This window comes from Melospiza melodia, chromosome 9, assembly GCF_035770615.1.
Source record: "Melospiza melodia melodia isolate bMelMel2 chromosome 9, bMelMel2.pri, whole genome shotgun sequence".
Lineage (NCBI taxonomy): Eukaryota > Metazoa > Chordata > Aves > Passeriformes > Passerellidae > Melospiza > Melospiza melodia.
Genome location: NC_086202.1, coordinates 23,732,446 through 23,755,086, shown reverse-complemented (window position 1 = coordinate 23,755,086; position 22,641 = coordinate 23,732,446). Strand labels below are relative to the sequence as shown.

The following is a 22,641-nucleotide window of genomic DNA, read 5'->3' as shown; positions in this document are numbered from 1 at the left end:
TTAAAATCTTACATTAATTTCAACTTTAATTGCATTGTAATCCCAGAATAATGTTGAATGCATCACTACTACAACTTCAGTTTCTTCTTCATACTACCTATGAAATAAGATATCAAGAGCTAAAAATGTCAGTCAAAACACCTTTCTTCTCTAAGTGGTTATGTGTCCCTACAAAAGACATTACTCCATGCCAGAAAAATCCAGGTCAAATAATTTCAGGATGTTTTGGGGGCATACATGTTTGGTAAATTCTAGATGCCATCACAGGTACTTGGCTCTAGACTTCTATTTCAGACTCTGAACTGGAGAGAAATTTTACACAGACCAAGACAAAACCCAGAAGCTTATTTGCAATTGGATTGTGGTACCAGAGTATTAGAAACCAGCTTAATACAGTAAAATACACACAGCTTTTTTAGTAGCCAACGAGCAAGATGCTAAACCAGAAATCAATCTACCTTCCTAGCATAAAACATTTCTAGTGGAATACAAAGCTTTTCTGGGTCTGTCACCTGCCAGATGGACTCTGCAGTGCACAATAAACAGAAGAGCTCCCACCACAGGCACCAGTGATCAGACAGGGCAATCAGGCACCAAAGAGCAAACCAGGCACTGCTGTGCCTTCTCCTGAAATGTCTGCATGGCCAACAGAAAGCATCTGCTCCCAACCAGTATCATTTTGGGTGCAGGGAGGCATTACTCCAGTCAGCTTTGGTAGACATGAAAGAAAATAGAGATGATCTGCTCTTGTATATGAGGGCTTTTTACCAGCTCTAAATTCTCTTAAGAAAATACCATTGCTCCAAAGGAAATTAAACCTAGATGTCAAAAGCAATGCAGAAAATCACTTCCCAAAAACAAGTATTTCTTTGCCAGCATATTGACAAAGCACCAAACGCATTCAGAGCCCATAGAAATGCAGCGGGCTGAAGATTTATACATTCTTGTTTAAAAAAAACCCCAACAATACAAACCAAACTACCTTGTAGCTTAAAGGGGCTGCATATATAGATGTGGCTTAAAAGGGAACTGCATATATAAATATACCATTAAAGATTGAGCCATCCTGTCTCAGGCAGTTGGAGAAAAAAGAAAAGCAATCTTGATGTCTGCTAGCCTAATACAAAACTCAGAGCCCAAGATTGCTACTCAGCCCCAGCTGCAGGAAAAGTTTATATCCCATGCCAGGAGAGCACAGTTACCTGTGCATGGCCCCACTCAGTGCCATGGGGCATTGCCCACTGCTGGCACTGCTGGCACCTGGGCAGGAAGGACAGGTGAGGGTGGGGAAAGCCAAGTTTGATGGAAACATTCAACATCTGTGCAAATTAATGAGTTCAACTTAATTATCTCCCAACAGAAAGATTAAATAGGGTGTAACTGGTGATATGAAATCATCCTAATGGGTTCCACTGCTTGAATCCACCACTCATCAAGCTGAATTGATTTTTAAACAGTGGAAATTCAAACAACTCCCATGAGAAAGTAACACAATTCCCATCTCAATCAAATACATTGTAATAGTGACATATGAAATGTGATTTTTCAAGAGGGAGAGTAGATTATTTCTCCATCTTCCATTTCTGCAGGAGATCTGTGAATTGATGGTATTATCAGTCAATGCTGGAATACCAGAACACACTGAGGATGTGAAGTGTACAAGCACACAATGAAGAGTATTCTGCAAATAACTCAGAAGTGTACTTTTAAATAAAGGCTGTGGTTAGGCATTACAGGCACTCGTTTTTCAAGCAGGACAGTTAGCATATTGTTAAGGTCTTTGTAATCCCAATCTTCTAGAAATAAACCTGCAAGTATGCAAATGTCCTTAAAGTAATTTAAGATAGCAATTAATTTATATTTAATACTATGTTCCCACAGCAAATATTTCATATTCTGCTGCTAATTTTGAGTATCCAACTGAGCTACTTCAAGTGTACCAAAATTCAGAATGTATCATAAGTCCTTTACAGTTTTTTCTTCAGCATGAACAATTTTTGAGCAAAAATCACTACTGAGTTGAAGGAAGCCCTGATTTCAGAAAAAAAAAAGGGCTGCATATTTTAATTAAAAGACCCCCTACTGTTGTACAAAACTAATCCACATCTTTTCACATGCATATGAGAAAATTTCTATATAAATACATGAAATATCATACCTCTTTCTTGAAGTTTTTCTGCCATGACCTCTGAAGACAGATTACCTTCAACTATTTCCACTTAATTTCATCAGAAAAAAATAGTAAAAAAAACATATCTACAATAGAAAATAACTATCTAGACCTGAGATGCTGCCTGACAAGCCCTATCTCAGACGTGATTAATGTGCTGCCAGTTTGCCAAAAGAGGGTCCATTTATCTGCTCAGTGGGCAAGCAAACATTTGTGAGAACAATTGGTATCTATGCAAGGCAGCCCCAGACTGAGTGGTCATCAGGTGTTAAGTAGCAACTGACATTTTAAATGGAATCCAAGGGCTGCCAGCATCAAAGGTTCACTGAACCGAGCAACTGGAAGAAAGGTAAAGCAAAGAAAGGTAAAGGGAAGGGAGCAAATGAAACAGCTGGATGTCTTCTCAGTGGTACCTCCATCTAATCTTATTTTTGCTAATCAGTACCAAAACAATAAAGTATTTCCAATATTGGTTTTCTGTAGTAATTCGTCATTAAATCATACTTGTGTGAAAGGAAATCAAACTTACACAGCTTTAGAGTGAGGCGCTATTCCAGGTGACATCAAAGACTAAAACAGGAGGGGAAAATAAAAAGGAAAATAAGAAAAAACCACCCTGTGCAATGTTAAATACCTAACAGGAGATGACAAATCAAATGGGAATTACTGTGGTAAAAACATAATTAAAAACTTGATTGAAGTTAAACAGAATTTACATAACACTACAAATTAACTTTATGCTGAAAGTATTCACTGGGAAAGCAATAAAAAGGCATTTCATTAGTAATCTATATTTAAACAATATGTACAATAGAGTTGTTCTAATGAGAAATGTAGGGTTTTTAATAACAGCAGTTTCCAATGGCTGCCAGGAGACACTGCTATCATGGAGATCTCTGCACATAAACAATCTTAGGCAACACCATGTGTGGATTGTAGTCCTGAGACCCCAGCACAGGTTGGTGCTTTACAGCTTCTTGTTATAAATTAACTGCCTTAAAACACTGGTACACAGCCCTGGGCTACCCATTCATACTGGGCCTCCTGACCTTGGTGAAGGCACAGCCCAATTTTAGCAGAACCCGGATCTCTGCTTTTCTTTACGTTTTCCTTCTTAAAAATATGTTACATTTTCAGAACTACACATCTGTTGCTATGACATTTCATTCCCATTCCTTCAGAGACACAAACTATTTGTGATAGTGATAAGAAGCACATTGCAATCATTAACTAAGTCACATAATACTAAATTACTGGTAAAATAGTAATAATGAAAATAGTACTAAGCACATTAAATAGAAACTACCTAGAGGTATATCATTCACTCCAAATGCTAATGACAAAACACAGACAGAAGAAATGAACTACTAAAATCCCAAGATGGAAACTTCCTACAATCCATGATGGAAAACAGAAATACAGTTCATCCCAGACTTCAGAAGGAAGCCAGAAAGATCTCATTCCCTGAACAATTTCTCACTTCTTCCTTGTATCAGTCAAACGTGTTTTGGTATTTTTCAAGCCACAGATTCTTCACAAATTCTGCTGGAAGTTTAACAGGCTTGTGGCAACAACTCTGCTCGGTCACCTTTTTTTAATCCAGCTGTCTCCTCAGGTCACCCAACCACAATCTTAGACCCACAAAACTAATGGGGTAGTTCACATCAATAGTGTTTCCAGATTTTTACTTTTTACATCTAGTGGCAAAGTCTAAAATTTCAAAAAAATTATTTAGCTGCCTTCAGGTACAGGTATAGATACTCCTGACAGCTTCTGACTAGAGTTGGGATTTTGACACTTAGAGGCAGCTTGCTGCCTTTCTCTACTGAAAACACTTCAGGGAAATCCAACCCAGGCAAGAGTAACTCTGGAGCAAAAATAATCAACCGAGAGAAAAAAATTAATCAAAATCTCTGTTAACAAGAATGAAACATAACAGCTTCTCCTGGCACTTTTTGACCTGTCTCAACTATTTTTGTGCCTTTCCCATAAATAAATGTTGTGTGTTCTGACACTATAAAGTAGAATCTAGTAAAACAAAGTAAAACCTACAAAAGCAAGATTTGTTCTGTCTCTTGGCCCGACAAACATCAGAGAGCTGCAGGTGAACAGGGGCACTGGATCCTATGAAACTATAATGCTGAAATGGATGCTACCTTCAAATGCACTCCAGAATATTCAGAATAAGACTTGATTCCTTTGTTTGATGTGTTTCTCATCTAAACAAAAGGACTTAAGTGAAATGGCTGTAAGCCAAGTTTGATTTCCCAATAATCCCAAACATAAGCCCTAAGGGCAAAACTCAAGGGAGATGCTCTGCAAACTAACCAGAAGCCTGTAGAATAAGGAGCTCTTCTGAGACATGGGAATGGATTGCAAGTTTTCTGATTTTTGTTGGACTACTGCGCTCACTGAGAGACTGTCTACACTCACACCCCTAGGTTTGTTTTGGGAAACAATATTTTAATTTTTATGCCATTAAACAGACAAATCATAAACAATATAAGTGTTTGAGACACGTTTTCTTAGCAAATTGAGTTTATTTTGGGGTTTTTGTCAGTAAAAAATAAAACAAGCAAATGGTGCTTCATCCTGTTTTGGCTGCTGAACTGCATTAAAAAATATATACATAGAGATTAATTTCCTCACATTTGTTTAAAGTTTCATTGATAATATTTGTTAAACACTTGTGTACCATGCCAGTTTCACTTTTCCTGTCCAGCCCCTCTCCCCAAAATTTCAGAATTATTTCTCTAAAACATGCATATTTGTTAAAAAAAAAAAAAAAACAAACAAACCAAAAAGCAAAATAAACCAGACCTCGCTTAAGCATATGAATACCAGTGTCATCTCCACAAATGGGTTTTCTTGGAGAAGAAAGGAGATAGCCAGCTTACAAATCTAAGTAGATGGCAAGTCAGGAAAGATGCACAGTAACATGACAAATCTCACCAGAATCTCCTTCCTGGTGGAGCAGATCCTCCCAACTTGTTGTGCCAAGGCTGGATTTGTCCAACTGGCAGAGAAGGGCAGGAGGAGGCACATTGTCCCCGGGCTCACCCAGGAGCAGTGAGCTCAGGAGAAAGGAATTGCCCCATCAGTTCCGAGAAGAGCATGGACACACTAGAAAGCAGGCTGCACTCAGCTTTTCCTTTTTTAACACAGTGTATTTATACACAAGAGAATGCAGCTCACATGCAGTATCGACCCAGGTTGGGGAGACTGCACTTTCACCATAGAGGACATAGAGAGAAGGCACATGCTTCTAAAAGCTTTTTCTATGCTAGCCTTATTGTGTACCCTGAGGACAATATGCAGTCTAAAGGGGATGCTGGATTTCGGGGCAGAATGACTTAACTAAAGCTTGCAGTGGGAATGAAAAATATAAAAAAATGTTGCAGTAAAAACCACAGGTCCAGCCAAGACTGCAAGTCCATTGTGTTATGCACTGTGCGAAGCCATGAACACAAAAAGGTATTTCAAAAGGCTTGTAATTCAATGAATAAAGAGAGACAATCCATAGTATTTTTAAGGCCACTTACAAAAATGCAAATGCCCAGAAATATACCAAGAAATGGGTTTTTGTAAAGTTGTTGCAAGCTTTATATTTTTATTTAGAAGAAAACTATCTAATCAATTATTTTTATTTGCTTTGAGAAACTGGAAAAAGCTGTAACTCTATGTACATATGTTGGGAAAAGGGATATTGGGAAAAACAGAGCCTGTGATGAGCAGGAAACAGGATATTCCAATATGTTGATTACTGATTATAAGTAACTGACAAGGCAGGCAAACTTCCCAAAGCCTCTAAGAGCTGTACCACCTCCCTGTCCACAAAGAAATTCCATTCTCTGCTCCCTCTTCCCAGGGTGTGCTGTGCTGGCCAGCAGGTAACTGCAGTACAGCCATTGCTCAGGCCTGAGAACAGGATGCTGTGGTGTACAGCAACACTGCCTCCTGCCTCGAGCTTGGAGAGCACCAAGACAGCTGTGTCTGTATCATGGTACATTTTATTTCTAAAGCTCAAATTGTTCACACCAAACCAGCTCAGCTGTATCTGCAAAGACACGGAAAATCCGAAGCACTGTCTTCCCACACATCAAATGTTCAAGAGAGCCCTATTTTAAAATCTTTCTTTCCAGATTTGACCAACCAACACTAAGCACTTGGTACCTAAATCCTCACCAAGTGGAATTGATTAAGAAGTGGCAATAATTATGAAATTGCTTGCTGAAGCAAATGAACAAAGGACAAGATGGGCTAGGTCCTACAACTGCCACCTCCCTTCTGCCACTAACATCTCCCTGCTCATTTGACAACCTGAAACTATCTGCAACCCACATTATACATGAGGAGGCCACGTGGCAGAAGAAACCTGGGCACACTGGGAAATTTATGACTTCTGAGAAGACTTAGCATATGCTTTTTTTGTTTTTTTTTAATCTGTCCTATCTGAAATGGGGACAGGGATAGCAGCACAACTTCTGTAGGAGGCCCCAGTGTAGCCTGACCTGCTTCATACAGCAATAGCCACTACAGCAAACCCTTAGAGAAAATAGCAGAATAGAGAGGAAGCAATATGAACAAACAGCTCATCCAGCAAACTGGGAAGAACTCAGAAGCCAAGTAATTTGCTCTTCCTGAGTCTGAACATTGCTGCTGTTCTCTTACTCAGTTCAGCTCAAAACAGTGAGCATCTCCAGCCACGTGCAAAGTCCTCTCAGCATCCATTTCCACAGGACCTCAGAACTGCTCAGGTGTCTGCAGAGCCCAGCCTGAGCAGTGTCAGTGCCCATCTGTCCCTGCTTTACCTTGCCCATGACTCACACCACTCTTCTCATCCCTGCAGGCAGCTCTTCATGCAGTCCAAGGTCTCTGCAGACAGCAACCTGCGACTAACTCTGCATGTGCAAGGTGGCAAAGCAAAGGCAGGCCTTCCAAAAGTGTCAGATGTCCAGACTAAGGAGCTCCTGAACTACATTGTGGGACAGAGGGACTGCCCTGGGACATGGTGCAGCTCAGCATGGCATCCTGGAACGGAGCAAATGCTTCCTTCTGCCTTCTAATCCAAGAGCTCAGCAATGCTGCTTCAAGACAGCAGCCATGGCAGCCACTGAGACAATTTAGGTGAAAAACCAGAACATGCATGAGGTGCAAACCAAGGGAATCTGCAATTTTTTCATAAGAGAAGGAAGAAGGCTTTAGCTTTCAGAGACACAGCACTTAGAAATACACTAGTTGTTGGTTTAGAATCACTTGCTGGACACTGTTGGCAAAACAAGCAAGCTGAGGGCAAACTGATCTAGTATAGCAAATTTGTGTAAAATTTTTTATTAAAATAACCTGAATTATGGGTTAGAAGAAGTAAACAAAACCTAACACAACACAATCCTTATGCAAAGACAATCTGTATCCTCATTTGATGTGTTGTACAGGTAAAAATTTTTTACTAACTATGGGAAAACTCACTTGCTAGATTTTATATAAGAAAATCAAAAAGTAATCTGCCATCTTTGAAGCTGCTGGATGTTGCAGGAAAGAGAAAAAACAGTATTTTCAGCTGACTGTACAAAATGCTTTTGCCGTCTTGCTCCATGGCTCAGCCTTGCAATCATCTCGTGCCTATAGCCACCTCCAAAAGTACACTCTGACCTGCCATTAGGTTCTTTACTTACCATGAATTAGCTGTGAAATCTTTCTTAACCAATATTCTTTGTGCATCTATGCACATGAGTGCATACGTATTGTGTGATATTACACAACACTTTAAAATAAAATAAAAATATGTGTTAATGGCAAGATAGAAACCTCTGGTAAATGCTCTCTTCCCACTTTCAGCAAGCTTACTGGAAATAACATCAATTCAGCAGTCCATGGCAAGTGAAAGTATGAGTTAGTACATGTTAGCTAATTCAAAAGGCCTTCTACAAATCTAATAATTATACTTAATTTCATATACAAAGGTCAGCATTAAATTCTCTACAGTTTTGTATTTCAACAGATTAAAACTTCAGCAATAATTTACTGAACATAAGAAATAACACCACAACATTAATTACCTGCAAACAGGAACACTGCACAGATTTTAGCAGGGTGTATTGGAAGCTATTCAGTATTTCAGCTAGCGCACACACGCTTCAGCCATTTTTGGACCACATTATTAAAAAACAAAAAAACAAAACCCAAACCTGAATTCTAAACCTAATAATTTCTTTTAGTACTGTAAGTAAAAAAAAAGGCAATTTAGTTGAAAAGCTGAATAATTTCCAGTTATGAGAGAAGAGGAAGTAATAACTGTACCTGAGGTTGAAAAGCAGTGACACAGCCAGCCTAGAGCAACACCACAACAGGCAGTTTGCATAAAAACCAAGGCTGAGCCAAAGACTCCTTAAGAGGCATTACTAAACAGTTGTACCTCAACAGTGCACTGCCATGATGTAGTCAGATGTCCTCAAGTTTCAGTATGGCTGTGACAGAAGAAGGGGATATTTATCCCATAATGTTCCTGGCTTCCCCACCTCTAATCTGCAGGCCAGGCTGACAAACCAGAACTGACAGAAATGCCACATGAGATGAAGCAGGTTGGGGGACTACTACAGAGTAGACCCAGAAAGGTTGGCTAGCCTATGAAAAGGGGAAGAATATGTTGGCATCATTGCTTATACTCACAAAAAGCCTGTACTACTAAAAGGTAGTGGAATACTGCGAGATGCAAGGATGTAAGTTTACTTTAAAGCACAAATGGGAAAAACCTATTGCTTCTGATTCTCCTGTGCAAGCATTTCAAGCTTTGACCCTCTGAGCTCACAAAATCACACCCAGATTCATTCATTTCAGTGTTTTTATTGACAGGCTGAAAAAAACCCCATCACTTTCCTGCTACTGGGCCTAGCACTTAAATATTTAAAATAAAATATTGAAAAATGCATTCGAAATCTACAAAACTAGGCAACATTGATCCTAACATTCTGGAAGTGGAAGAGAAAGTCCGGTATACAAACAGCAACCTGAAACAGCATCCCACTGGCACAATGCTGCCACACCTCTGCCTTTCAAAGCTGTCATGGAACTGAATTTTAAGAAAACCATGATACACCAAACAGCTGCTACCAGTGGTTTAATTTTCATGCAGGACAATAATAACTAAAACAAATAATCCTGATTTCACGTTTCCCAGGTGTACAACAGCTGGACAGAAGGAAGCACCAGCCCCAGCAGAAGATGCATGTGTGCAATGGAGGGCACAGAACATGTGCGTGGGGATGGGGCTGAGCGGGTGTGGGAGGGTGGGATGGCAGAGGGCACTCGGGAATGGGCAAGAACTTGGCTCTCCTCAGCCAGATGGGTTTACCACACTGAGCCAGGTCTGGACAGTGAAGCTGCAATTTCTAAATGCTGAGGCAGGCCAAGGCGAGTGGCATCCCCTCCAGCTGCCAAATTCCAGGCAATTAGAGCCAGTGGCGCCCTCGGCTCCCTGGTGGGTGCCCAGGCAGAGGCACAGCAGCAGGGAAGAGCCTGTAACTGGGGTAGGGAGAGGAGAGTGCTGCTTTATGGCAGCATGCTAAATCAATTGCATTTCTTATTTCCACTGCTGAACATTATTATGCTCTCTGCATGGCTTTTATGAATGTTTGCCCTACCATAATCTATATGCCAGAAATCAATAGTCTCTTATCCTTGCGAACCAGTAACCAATGTCACCATCTTTCCAGCTTGCAGATCAACTAGCATTGTCCACTGCATCCAGAGCAGGAAACCTGCTTTCTTAATTGCCACACTTCATACAAATCTTCAGCTAGGAAAGCAGAGAAATACACCTACTGCAAGGCAGCTGCCAACAGCTTTTAAATCAAAGCCTGTGTCTTAAACTACGCTTTTCCGTTGCGCAAGTACAGAGGTACCATTACAGGCCCCCATTAAAGAAACAGTTCCTACCAGGAATATCAGCATTTTGAATTGCCACATCAGGATGTGCTGGGGATGGTTTACTCCCAAGAGAATTAGCAGGATGGGGAAGATGCTCTTACACAATTCATAGGACAGTAGTAAAAATTACTATTCTAAATGTAAGTAATATAGAAAGGATCAAATGTGAAAGGTGCTGCACATTTTTTTTAACATATTTAAATACAACAAACTTTTAACTCTCATGAGAAAAAAAAGAAAAGCAGAAGAGACATAATTAAATGCAATACATGGAATTTAAACATTAAAAAAAAAGATTCATGATACTCCACATATCTCATTGCTATCTCCACAAATTCCTTTCTTCCTCTATCAGCCCTCTGCTGAGTAACCAGATTCCAGTCTCCAACCTTTGCTCCAAAGTTCAGGGCAAGTTTCCTAGAATTTCTTCTTCTGGATTGTTGCTTGTTTTTCCTTGTAATCCTTTTCTTCTTTCCTACAGAACCTCCCAAAGCAGGAATAATGTTTTAAGGTAACATATATATATATATATGCCCCTAGCCTCCATATTCTTCTTAATTTTGCCTTTGCTTGGTTTAAAACTTTTCTCTGCTGTAAAGGGGATAATAGCTGTCTTTTCACCTTCTCCTACTTATCTCCATTTACTGTTTATCCTCCTATTATGTATCTCCCAGCAGGCAGCATCTGTGAAACAGCTCTTCTGACCCCCTCCCAACACATCTGCAGCTGTGGGGGTTGTATGGAGAAGCTCCACTGTGGCTGGCTTTCAGAGCTTCTGACTGCGCCCTCTGACCCTTATTGAAATAGAAATTCATTGTCCAGGTGATGGTGCCTCAGGGTCTTCCAGAAAATCTTTAGGAAGAAGGGCTTGCTCATCACCCAGAATAGAGGATACCTTCTTTGAAAAACACCAGCCTTTACTGGGACATGCGAGACTGCAGGAGGTTCTCTGCTCTATGTGAGCAAGTAAATCCTTTTTTCTTCCCATTGACATGGACTATATTTTAGCAGAAGTTCCTATGACTGGGTGCTAAATAACCCTAAAACTTAAAATAGCCAAGAAGTCCACAAGTAGTGCAAATCGGAGCTTCTTTCCTGTCTATGTCACTGAAGAAACAAACAAAGACTGGGTTTTATATACAACTTCTGTAGGTAGTGCAGCTACTGGACCTGTATCAGAAATGAGCTCCAGTTCCTGCATGCACAGCCGTGTATCCTCAGCTGCTTCACTGAAGAACATCTGCCACAAGCCCAGCACAGAGGTGACTGTACCCACCAAGCACTGCCATGCTCACTGCCCATGGTCCACCCCTCCCGAGGGCATCACCCAGCTAGAGCAGAAAGGATCACCTCATGCTCTTGCCCAGCTCTGCAGCAGGTTAGAAGTCCATCTATTTACAGAGATGCCTTTTCCTGTGACCATCTCTGAGCACAAAGTGCAAAATGCAACCTTGCTAGTGCCCCTGGCAGACACAGGAGAGGAAGCACCTGCTCCTGTGAGCAGCCCCCTTGCTCTGTCCTCAGGGAACTCTCTGCTGCTGTCTAATACCCTTCTGCAAACGGGCAAGTGCCAATTTCCACTCTGTCAGGCCTAGTAAATTTTATGTTTGTAATTCCTGGTTGGTGAAAAGAAAATAACAGTCTTGCCCGTGAAAAGCCCAGGGTTGGTGGTACAAAACAGAGAACTGGGAGGCTGCTTTGAGCAGCTCTGGATCCATCAGGCTGGGCTCAGATTATACCTCTGCAAAGCCATAAAACTGCTTCTGTGGGGGAGAGCCATCATTCAAATGACAGCCTGAGATAAACCACAATCTGATGACTGTCACAGTCCCTTTGACACCAACACTTGCCATCTCCTAGTGTTTACAGACTAATCAGTTTAGCCTTCCCAACTGGCTGCATACGAGGCAGCTGCTCATCATGACTTGCATTTTCTTAAAGCTTCTCAGAGCAGACACCCAGGGCTCTGTTATTTCCTCCACTCCTCGGTCTCAGACTACCCAAAAGGACAAAGAAAAATACATTCATCTGTACAATTCCTGTGTGGTTCTCATTTCCAGGGAATGCTTAGGATTTCACTAGCTATTGATTAAAGAACAGCCTTTCATATAAACCCAAAAATTACTAGCAACTACAGTAACAGTTAATTTATAATAAATAATTACAGAAAGAACTTTAAAAATACTTATATTACCAAATTTTAGAAAGGTTTTCTCAGATGCTGAAGTTCATTTACTTGTAATATACACAGACATCTTGCTTAATATCTAACTTTTTAAATAAATAAATTATATAAATAGGTCTCTTTGATTGCTCAGAGCATCCATCATTAAGTACTGGGGCATAGCTTTAGGCATAATTGTACTACTGAATTCATCAGCTGCCTAATCATCATTCATTTTGCATCTATTTCTGCTAATTAAAAAAACTCCTAACAACTTTTACATAAATACTGTATTTGTTCTCCACAAAGACACAAGCCTAATTTACCAGTGATTAACTGATTATCTAATTTTATAGCTGTCACTCTGTAAAGACCAGCACCCAGAGCCACCAGCAAAGACCAAGCAAAGTCTGTCAACCCTTACCTGCTGTCCCTCACACTTGTCTGAGATGGGCAGCAAGGGTGGCAGCCTTGGCACAGGCTGTGCACACAGGCTCTGCTGATCCTGCTGGCTGCAAAGGACAGGTCCTCAGTCCTTTACAAACTCCCTTAGCTTCTGGGAGTGCTCAGACAGGGACTAAATGACCCAGTGGGAGACCAGAGACCTGGTGGCCATAAAAAATCTGTCAGGGGCACTACACAGCACAAAAGTTCAGTGTGGTTATGCAGCCTTGCAAGACCCTCAGCAGCAAGCTGGGAAATTAACTTCAGTGCGTTCCCTCTGCCCTCACCCTCCTGCCTGAAGCTCAATATAATGCAGACTGCAGCAGCATCCCCTCTGCTTAGACCCCTGCTAACACCAAAATCTTTCACTTTCAAAGAACAGCTGTCAGCATTTAGAGATCTGCCTGGCCAGCACTTGGAAGCAGAGGAAGAACAGCCTCAGGTACCACCTGATCCCTCCAGGTGCACGTGCCCTGCTGAGAGCAGAGCCCAACAAAACCGCATCCCTGCCGGCTACTGAGACCTCCAGGGTGAACTGCAGCGCTCAAGAGGCGATGCAGAACAGCCCTACAAGGAGCAGCTTTTGGTTTTCCTCATAACCCAATTATGTTTAATTGGGAAATCAAATAACTTGAGAAATGCACCTTTAGCCTGTGCAATTTTCATGAATTTTCACCAATTTCCATGCATAGCTGTTGCCAACTTTGTCCTGGTTCCAGGGGTACATACAGTACAAGCAGCTGTTAAAGCAAGAATGAGCAAGGGTAACAGCACCAACATTAATCTGGTAGGCAAGTGCTGTTCAGCTCTCCATAAATTTCCTATTAGAGTATTAATTAGAGACATTACCACTCCCAAACCCTCCACTCCCTGCAGGTGACCGCAGGATAGGCAAATTACTTCCACAGGCAGGGACAGGCATTTAAGACTATTATGGCACCTTGGATTTTTGTAGCTACATATCTCAAAAGCAAAAGAGGAAAAGCCAGCATAGTCATATTCACTTTTGGTAACAGGTGAGGAATGACTTCTAAATATTCATTTTTTGACCAAAGTTTGTAGCATTCTCAAATAGGAGAGGAGGTAAGAAGGAGAATTTATTTCAGCTACAGAGCTACATGGTCATCTGCTTTTTTCATAAACTGGACAAAAGAGAGAATTGGGTATTTCCTGAGGTGCTTCTCTTGCCATTGCTGAAAGCAATTCCCATCCCAGGGAAGGCATGTACAGCCTGTTCCCAGCAAGTGACCAGGAGAGTGCATCCTGGACCCAGCACATGCACACTGTTCCCAAAACATGGCTATCACCGTTTGCACTTGCTGCAGGACAGAGGACCAAACCAGACTATGGTCAAACAGTAACCCTGCTGTTTGCCCTGACCAGTACTGATTCACAACATGCAATCCTGTACTACTTTTGAAGGCATAACCTTCTGTCCCAATCAAAATTTTCATTATGATGCACTAAATTATGTGCTTCAACACATAACAGAGACAAAACAAATCAGTTACCTTGGCAGACTTCTTCCTAAGTGAATAACCAAGGTGAGGGGATGGTGTTATTTGAGGAGTGGAAAAATTATTTATTATGAAGAGAGAATCCCATGAAGAACAGCACGCATTACACAACTCTAACTTGATGCACCAGAAAAGGTGCAACTCAGCGTAACTCTCTGAGGAGGATCTGCCAAACAGTGCATAAAGCTGAGTGTAAGCATGAATGCATCCTAGTGGACTATGGAGAGAACACTATTTAAAGCAGCAATTAACTGCTCCATAGTTAATACAGTTCCTGGAAACAGTTTCACACTGATAGGGACTAAAATCAACTGACACCCTTTTGTATGTGAATACTGAGAGTACTGAAAAGCACTAATTCTGAACTTGATTAAAAAATGGAAAAAAGCAGCATGCTATTCATAAAAACCAACTTCTTTGCCTCCACTTGACACAGAAAGCACTTAGATGCAAATTTAAATATGCAATATTAGCTGAAATGATTGGCATCTACCACTTATTTAACACTGAGTGAATGTGATCAGAAAGACAAAACACTGACGTAGTAAGTATGGGTTTTCATCAATATTTACAGAAAAGACATGCCACAAACACTTTAGACAATACGTATTTACAAAATGCAATACATGGAGCTGACTGTCTAGCCCAACTAAGGATAGATTATAATCTTACTTTAAAACTTGAGTAACATAATACCTTAGGTATCAACTAGAGGATATAGTAACATTCTTGGTAAATTTATGCCTGAAGAAATAATGATTCAATTCTCATCAAGTAAAAGCAGATTGCTTATAGATTTCAAATTAGATTTTCTCCACACAATTTCTTGTACAAAAATCCAGTGCATTTTTGAAACTAATCTAGGGACATAAAACAATAACTGACACAACTTTACACACTACAGCCGTGCACTGCATTCTAAAGGTACTGATATATGTGCTAAGTAAGATATATACATTTTTTCTCAAGTGGCTCATGCTGATTTGTGGATTGCAGAGCTGTGTACAAGTGCTGGGCTGAAGCAGAAGAAGAACAGTTTTGGTATGAGGATCAATGCAACTGAAATGTTCAGGGTTCAATGATGTTTTTCTAAATTTTAAAGCTAAGTCAATGAACGGTCTGGATGCAGGAAATGGGGATGTCAGGCTCTAGCTCTGCCATATATTATTACACAAATTATAGTCCACTTCTGCACCTGCAGCATTTATCCACAATAAAGGATATTCTGGGATATTCTTCTTCCCAACTTATTTTGATGGTAAATACTCCAGGCAAAAGCAGCCTGTTCCTATACTACTATAGCTGTTAAAAAGATAAAGAAATATCGAAGCTGCTGGAATATAAACTACAGTGGCAAACCTAGGATTACTATCATCAAAAATGCCAGAGGTACTGACTAAAATGTGTGTTTCTAACTGGAAGCAATTTGGAAAAAAGTAATACATAAAGTAAACATATTTTACTTAATGTAATATAGTTAATCTATAAATTAAACACAAATTCAGACCTGAATTTCAAATCACAGTATTAATCATGGTGTTAATGACCTGAAACAGAATAATACAAATTTTATTACAAATTGCTACATTTTTGCTGTTCCTCTTTATCACAAATGTTGTATTAATAGCCACTTAAAAAAATCCAAATCTGTCAGCAAAAAAATACACGCTTAGTTATGATATTAGAATTCTATTTTAGAATTATGTGTGATATCTGAATATACACACAGGTGATCAGAAGAAATAAAATTCATTAACATTTTATTATAATATTCCTCAATGGAAGTAATTTCTATTTAATACCATTGTACAATTACAAATTGTACAACAATGTTGCCAGATTATAATAGACTGGAAAGAACAATTTAAAATTCAAGAATTTTTGCAACAGCATTTCATGTCATAGCATATTTCTTAATATTTTCATTTTATTACCATTACGATGTTAAAACTGTAGGGTTCCCCAAAAGGCATGTAAAATCTGAAAATTGTGAAAGAAAGAAATCACAGACTGAATTTAGATAAAGTGTTCTTCTCTTTGCTATAGCAAAGTGAAATACATACACAACTGGAATACCTGCTTCTTCTCATTTACTAAGCAATCTTTTGCACCTCTCCTGTCAACTCCTCAGAGGCACTGCCTGGATCTTCTTTTGGATGTTACATTTGCTAGTGAAATCACTGATGGACTGAAGCCAGTGGCAAAATTCCTACAGCAACTTAATGGGACCAGAAATTTGATTCTGAACATTCATAATCTCCTCTCTTAACTTTTCAAGTGGCAAAGTCATTCCCAAGTATGAATTTCTTTTCAGAAGTGGTTGACATCCTCCCACCCCAGCAGCAATAGAGCTTAACACATGCAATCACATATGGTGCTCAAACATCCCTGCCATCTGAAATCCAACAATTAATAGTTACCAAGGAACTGGAAGGGGTTTTGACAAGGCAAAATTGCTGAAATGCATTATCGACTGAGATTTTTATAATCCTTTGAAATGCATACTTGAATTACGAAAGAGAGTCATCACAAATGCTTACATTTTTTAGGTCTCCAAAAGCCGTACCTCGTGGTATATTTCAAATCCTTTACATTTAGCAGGAGAAAGCAACCAAAGAGATGCGAGAATAACAAGGATTAACATGTTTGCTCTTTCTTTAAAGGCACTGAGTCCCTGCGAGGGTTTTGTACAGCAATTAGTTCCAGCCTACAAGAATCTAAGACATCTATACCACATTTTCACATTCTCCTTGCCAAACCAGACACTGTACTCTGAGCCCTTCATTTCTAAATCGAGTTCACTTCTAAATATATCCTGACATGCATGCACATGAAGGGCACACACCTGTAGTCTTTTACCACTGGCTAGCTCCACTCCTGTGCCAGAGAAAGGGAAGGGCAGCTGCTGGTCTAGGACCTGGCGGCACATCAACTCTTCCAGTGATGGGGGCTCATTCCCAAATACAGCAGTGAAGAGCACAGACCTGTAGCAGATGGACAGAAAAGGTCCCTGCATGGGGCGGCTTTTCATCCTGCCCACTGGCCTCAGCATGCGGCCACTCAGTGCTCCTTCCAAGCTGCCAACACAAAGCCACACAAGGCAGGAATACCACCCCCCCCAGATCCCTGCATCTATCTTTTCTTACAGACAGCCCCCCAGCACATTGCTGGGGAGCTCTGTGGCAGCTGTGAACAGGCAGGGAGGTTTCCTTCACAGGGTGAGGAGGTGTTACATCGGACTGCGCGTGACTTGGCTTCTCCCTTGAACTGCGCCAGGGCGAAACTGAAAGAGCCTTCCAAAATGCTTGGACTGGGTAATCCTGCTCCTGGAGGTCTCACCATGCCCCAGGCAGATGGCAAAACCAGTTTCCAGTCTGCAGGTGCAAAAGAATCAAGCCAGAACTCTTCAGACACTCAGCCGACATCTAACATCCCTGAGTGGACGCTGCCTTGACTGTGTGTGCCAATAACCCTGTGCATGACTCCCCTGGGGCTCACACTGCGATCCTCAGCTACTTGGACATGCTGCTGCCCCAGTTAATACAAGGCATCACCCAGGGATCAGCACTCACCCCTACTCTTCTGTGGGAACAAAAAAATGCAAGTACTGAGCCAGACATGCAAAGTCTGGCAAATTACCCAAACTCCACTAGCAGCTTACAATAACTTGCTTGCCTCTGGAAAAAATCTGGCAGCTTTTAAAGGACTCCTGCCTCATGCAGGCTGTGGGGAAGGTGATGTGCAAAAGGAAGAGTACTGTGCAAAGTAAGTTCCTCCATGTCCTCATCTGTGTTTCACTCTCATGAAGTCTTCACTTTGTGCTATGGCCAACCATGCCTCTGAAGACTATAACACACATATGGGGAAATACGGAGAACACATACTGAGCAGCTCCTGTTCTTAACACTGCATGTAAAATGAAGCTGAAAGAGTGAGGTTTTTGCTAATGAGACAATCGAATGGCTCACTGCTGTCCTAAAAGCTGGTTCCACTCCTGGCCACACTCTTCTGCTGCCAGCCTTGTGCCAGCCAGCTGCTGCCATTTGACAGACTACAGAAACCTATTCACTTCAGCTCAGCAAAGACTCGGAAGGGTGGATGTCTTTGGGCAGTTTAGTGAGCTGATTCAGCTAAATCAGGAAGACTTAATGGTGGGCAGCTACATATTTGCACAACTGGAGGGCTGACCTACTCAAGGGGATGCAGTGCAAACACAGGGGCAGGAGAGCCATCTTCCCCTTAGTTGGTGGCTTCAGTTATCTTGCAGAGCTTCACTGAATATGCTAGATCACGATCATCCCACAACTCTTTCCTTTAACCTGACCTGAGATACTTGCACTACCAAAAATATAAATAAGCATTACAATTACATAGGTTTGCTCCTTTATCATCCTACAGCTCTCCTCAAAGTGCAGACCTTTATTAGAACATCAGCTAATGTGTTTATGTATTTCCTTGCACAATAGTACCCTATCTTTAGTCACAAACAAAAGACTGACAGTAAAGCAGACAGCACTTTTCCCAGCATTAATATATTATTCTACAGTTATGTTAACCTCTCAACTCTCTCTTGTAGACCAATACACTTAGAACAGCCAAAGCCTTTTTGTACCTAGTATTTCTTGACCTGGAGTTCTTAAACTCTGTCATGTTCTGCCCATTTCCTCGGCTGAAATGGCTGACATCCCAGCTTTTATCTTCTTTGATGCTTTCTTTACCCAAATAACAACCTAACCAAACTGCCCAGAAACTTGCTTTTTACATGTCTTACAGATTACCACACAGTCTTAAGTACACAGACTGAAAAGAGGGACTGAAAAAAAGTATCCTACAACATCTTCATGTTAAGTCGTACAAGATTCTGATTTCTCTGGGTACCTAGAGCTCCTACTCATGGGAACACCATGTGGACAGCAAGGGCAGGAGAAAAAGATTACCAAAAATCAGAAAAAAAATCACATTTTCTGTAAACTTCACTATGCTTTTATGTTCTTGCATTTGAACTTTCTGATGAACAAAATCAGAAAAATATTTTCCCTCTTGTTCTTCTAATTCTTCGCATTTAATCTCAGTAGAAAAACAATTATTTCAAAATCCAGTATTTGGAATAATAAAAAGTGGCATTCTAACAGGCAATCCAATGATTTAAAAAATTCTGTATTTCAACAATTATTTGAGAACAATTTCAACAGTTTACTGTTAATCCCCCTATGCTACCACAATTACAGCTTCTCCTTGTACAACAGACAATATTACATGTGTTGTTGCCAGAGACAGATTGCCTGTACCTTTCCAGTAAGGGTACACCAGGCTTCGAAGATATAGTCAAGCTCAGAAAATCTAGTGCATAAAAATCCCACGAGCAGATAAAAGTCTGAAGTACATAGATAATTGATAGTAGACAAAGCAATGGCCAAAAGCAGCCCAGGCTGCTGCCAGAAGGCACAGGGCTGCCCCACGACTGCTGCTGCCGCTCTCCGCATTGGCTGAACAGGAATAGTAGTAGCAAGGGGAATGGCAGGCGAGGTGGGAAGTTTTCCAGAACGAGATTTACAGCCCTGCTATTTAAATATACCTTGCATAATAGCAGATGAAAAGGGGTCAGTACTAGGACAATACTCTGCAAGACTCAGTTTATAAAAATAAAGCAGACAGCTTGAACATGAAGTACAATTTACACACCACTATGGAAAGAATTCTTACTTTTTCAGCACCATGTCACCTTTTTTGTCTTTTTGAAAAATCTTTAGTTCATTTCCACCCTTCTGCCCCTGAAAAGAGTTATAAAAATCTGTAGCTGGGAAGAAAGGAGATTTAAAAATTAAAAGAAAAAAAATTAGGAAAAAGGAAAAAAAGAGAAGGCAATGTCATGCACCAATTATTCTGAGTGTGTGTAGAGAAAGTGAGTGGTGGGATGAGGCTGTGAGCAGGAGAGCAGACAGCCCTGGCTGATGGGGCACCACTGACCCCAGCAAAATTATTCCCTCCATCACTCGGGGATGTGAGTGCTGCTCTTTCTCTGTCCTCTCAGGAGGTCACCATCTCTCACAGGCTACCACACCAAATCCCCAGGCTTCTCCTAGGCCAGGCTTAAGGAAAAGGTTTACAGAACCCAGAAAGGAAGGTGGGAACAACCACAGCTACTCCCACCAAGCACAAAATTTGTGTCTCTGCAGTCTCTCCCAGCTGTACTCAACTCTGGGGTACGTTTTTTTCCACAAGGCTGTGAAAAATCAATGAGATTTGTGCTGCCAACTGATCATTATGACAGAGAAAGCTCTGCGATGATATTGATTTGTGTAACTCTAATACCACTACTTAAACTCCCCCACAACTTTAGGGAGCAGACACTCAAGAACTAAGACAGCAAGGTGTGAGGGCTAAAGCACCTTTCTAAGCTGAGTCTTCCTTATTAAAGAAAATTAGCTTTGAAACAGTTTAAATGAAAGAAAAACAGCAGAGATGGGGAGTGAGAAGTAGTTCTGTAAATGAATGAAACCAGACTCATACATTTTCTAAATTACATGCAGCAGCAAAGATTAAAGATTCTGATTTGTCCCCTGTGTTTTGTCCTCATTTCACCTCCTCACAAGTGTAGCACTTGACTATCTGTATTTCCATAAAGTCTCAAACACTAAATATGGAAAGTCTAACATGAATATGGAAAAGAGAAAGCCATAATGAGAAACAAAAAAGCTGGCTGACATTTTAACCCACAACTAATAGTTAAGTATCTTGCACCAAAATAAGTCCACTCTGAGTCAAGCACCTTGGTCAGTTCAGCAGGTGCACCACACAATAGACGAAGCACTGAAGCAGGAATTGAGAGCTGTTTTCTGTCTTTAACTCTTCACTTTTCAACATGATTTGTGACAAACTATGTCTCTTGTGGAAGGAAAAACAGGGACTCACAGCTGCAGACTCAAATGATGAAGTTTTGGGGCACAGACTGCCTGTTGCTTTGAATGACCAAGATGGGGGTCACCCGCCACTGAAGATTAGTCCCTGCTGTAATACAAATGGTAATGAAAGAACTACAAGAAGGTCTCATCATTTTAAAGCACTTGGAGCTACAGCCTGTTCTTCCTACAGAAAGTGCTCAGCTCTCTGGGGGAAGTGGCACATATGCACCAGAACTCCATGTTCAGTATCTGCAGTGACATCAAACAGCAGACACCAAGTAAGACCACACACACATTCCAGCATTTGGGAGCAGGACAGCACACACATCACAGTGCTGCACCTGATGAACAGATACAGTGTGCATCTGAATGGCATCTACCTGACTCACAGAACAACCAAGTACAAGTCCAGACACGTGATTATAGGTACAAAAACCCTCACAACATCACACAAGAATCACATATCCATTTTACTCTTCCACAGGCTGTATTACTAAATTGCTGCAAATCCTAACCCAAATCAGTAGAAACTTTAGTACATAATAAGATACTGTACAGCAATTAAATGACAATTATCAGTTACTCAATAAAATATTTTTAAAAGACCAAAACATACAAACCCCATCCAGTTTCATTAGATTGAAGGGCTTTATCAGACAAGGTTTGTCTCCACTACCATTAATTAAGGAGGTTTGGAACACATTTCAGGAACAAAGTGACCAAGCCCACCATAATGGTTTGCTTTGCTTTCAATCTGCTTAGCTGCCCTCCATTCTGGGTCAATTTGTACTTATTCCTAGCGAAGAAGCACAAAATAGAACCAGAAGAGTAGATATCCCATGGCACAAATGTCTTCACCATAATTCTTTTCCTCCTATTACCACGCTAGTGGAGCTCAAAGATCGTGCCCACCACTCCTCAAACATCAGGAACATATTGTGCAAATGTCATCAAGTGAAGGAGAGAGTTCAATTTCCCCAAGAGACACTTCCACAAGAGAAAATGATAGACTTCATAACAAGTTTGCAATGCAAATAAGCAAGTTAAAAGCCTTAATGGTATGACTCAACACCATTTTAAGTGGGCAGAAGTGTTCTGTTACATCCCATTGCTAATTTCTTCTTAAACATTAATTATACTCTAGTGAGAGGAATTATGTATTTGCAAGCAGGTATCAGTGGCCTGTTGAAACAATCATGCTGTGGTACATTTCTTCATAACAATGGAGGAATTTCTGTTCTCTGAATACACAGTCATTGGTAAAAGCATATAATATATAAACGTATTTATAAACACACAAAATGTATCATAAGAATTTTTGGTCACAATATTCAGGAACAATAGAAGCTACAGACATGCAATATAGTATTTAATTTCTGTGTTACACATTATATTTCTTTCGGAAGTGACTGGATTAGTGGATCCCTAGTTCATTCCCATGGAGAACTTTTAAACATACTTAGGAAGGTTTAAATACTGTGTGTGGAGCAGGTAGAAGCTATAGCAAGCAGCTTGGTG

At 40.6% G+C, this 22,641-nt stretch overlaps 1 protein-coding gene across 7 annotated transcripts in view; it reads right to left on the bottom strand.

Moving 5' to 3' along the window:
• Window positions 1-22,641, bottom strand: part of ZMIZ1 (zinc finger MIZ-type containing 1) — a 337,962-nt gene that overhangs the window by 246,047 nt on the left and 69,274 nt on the right. Inside the window, exon 1 of one of the 7 annotated variants that reach the window (XM_063163883.1) lies at window positions 8,586-8,608. The exons of the other annotated variants lie outside the window; for them this stretch is intronic. The gene's annotated coding sequence lies outside the window, so the exon portion shown is untranslated. Of the gene's footprint in view, window positions 1-8,585; window positions 8,609-22,641 lie in introns of those variants that run through there. 7 annotated transcript variants of the gene reach the window in all.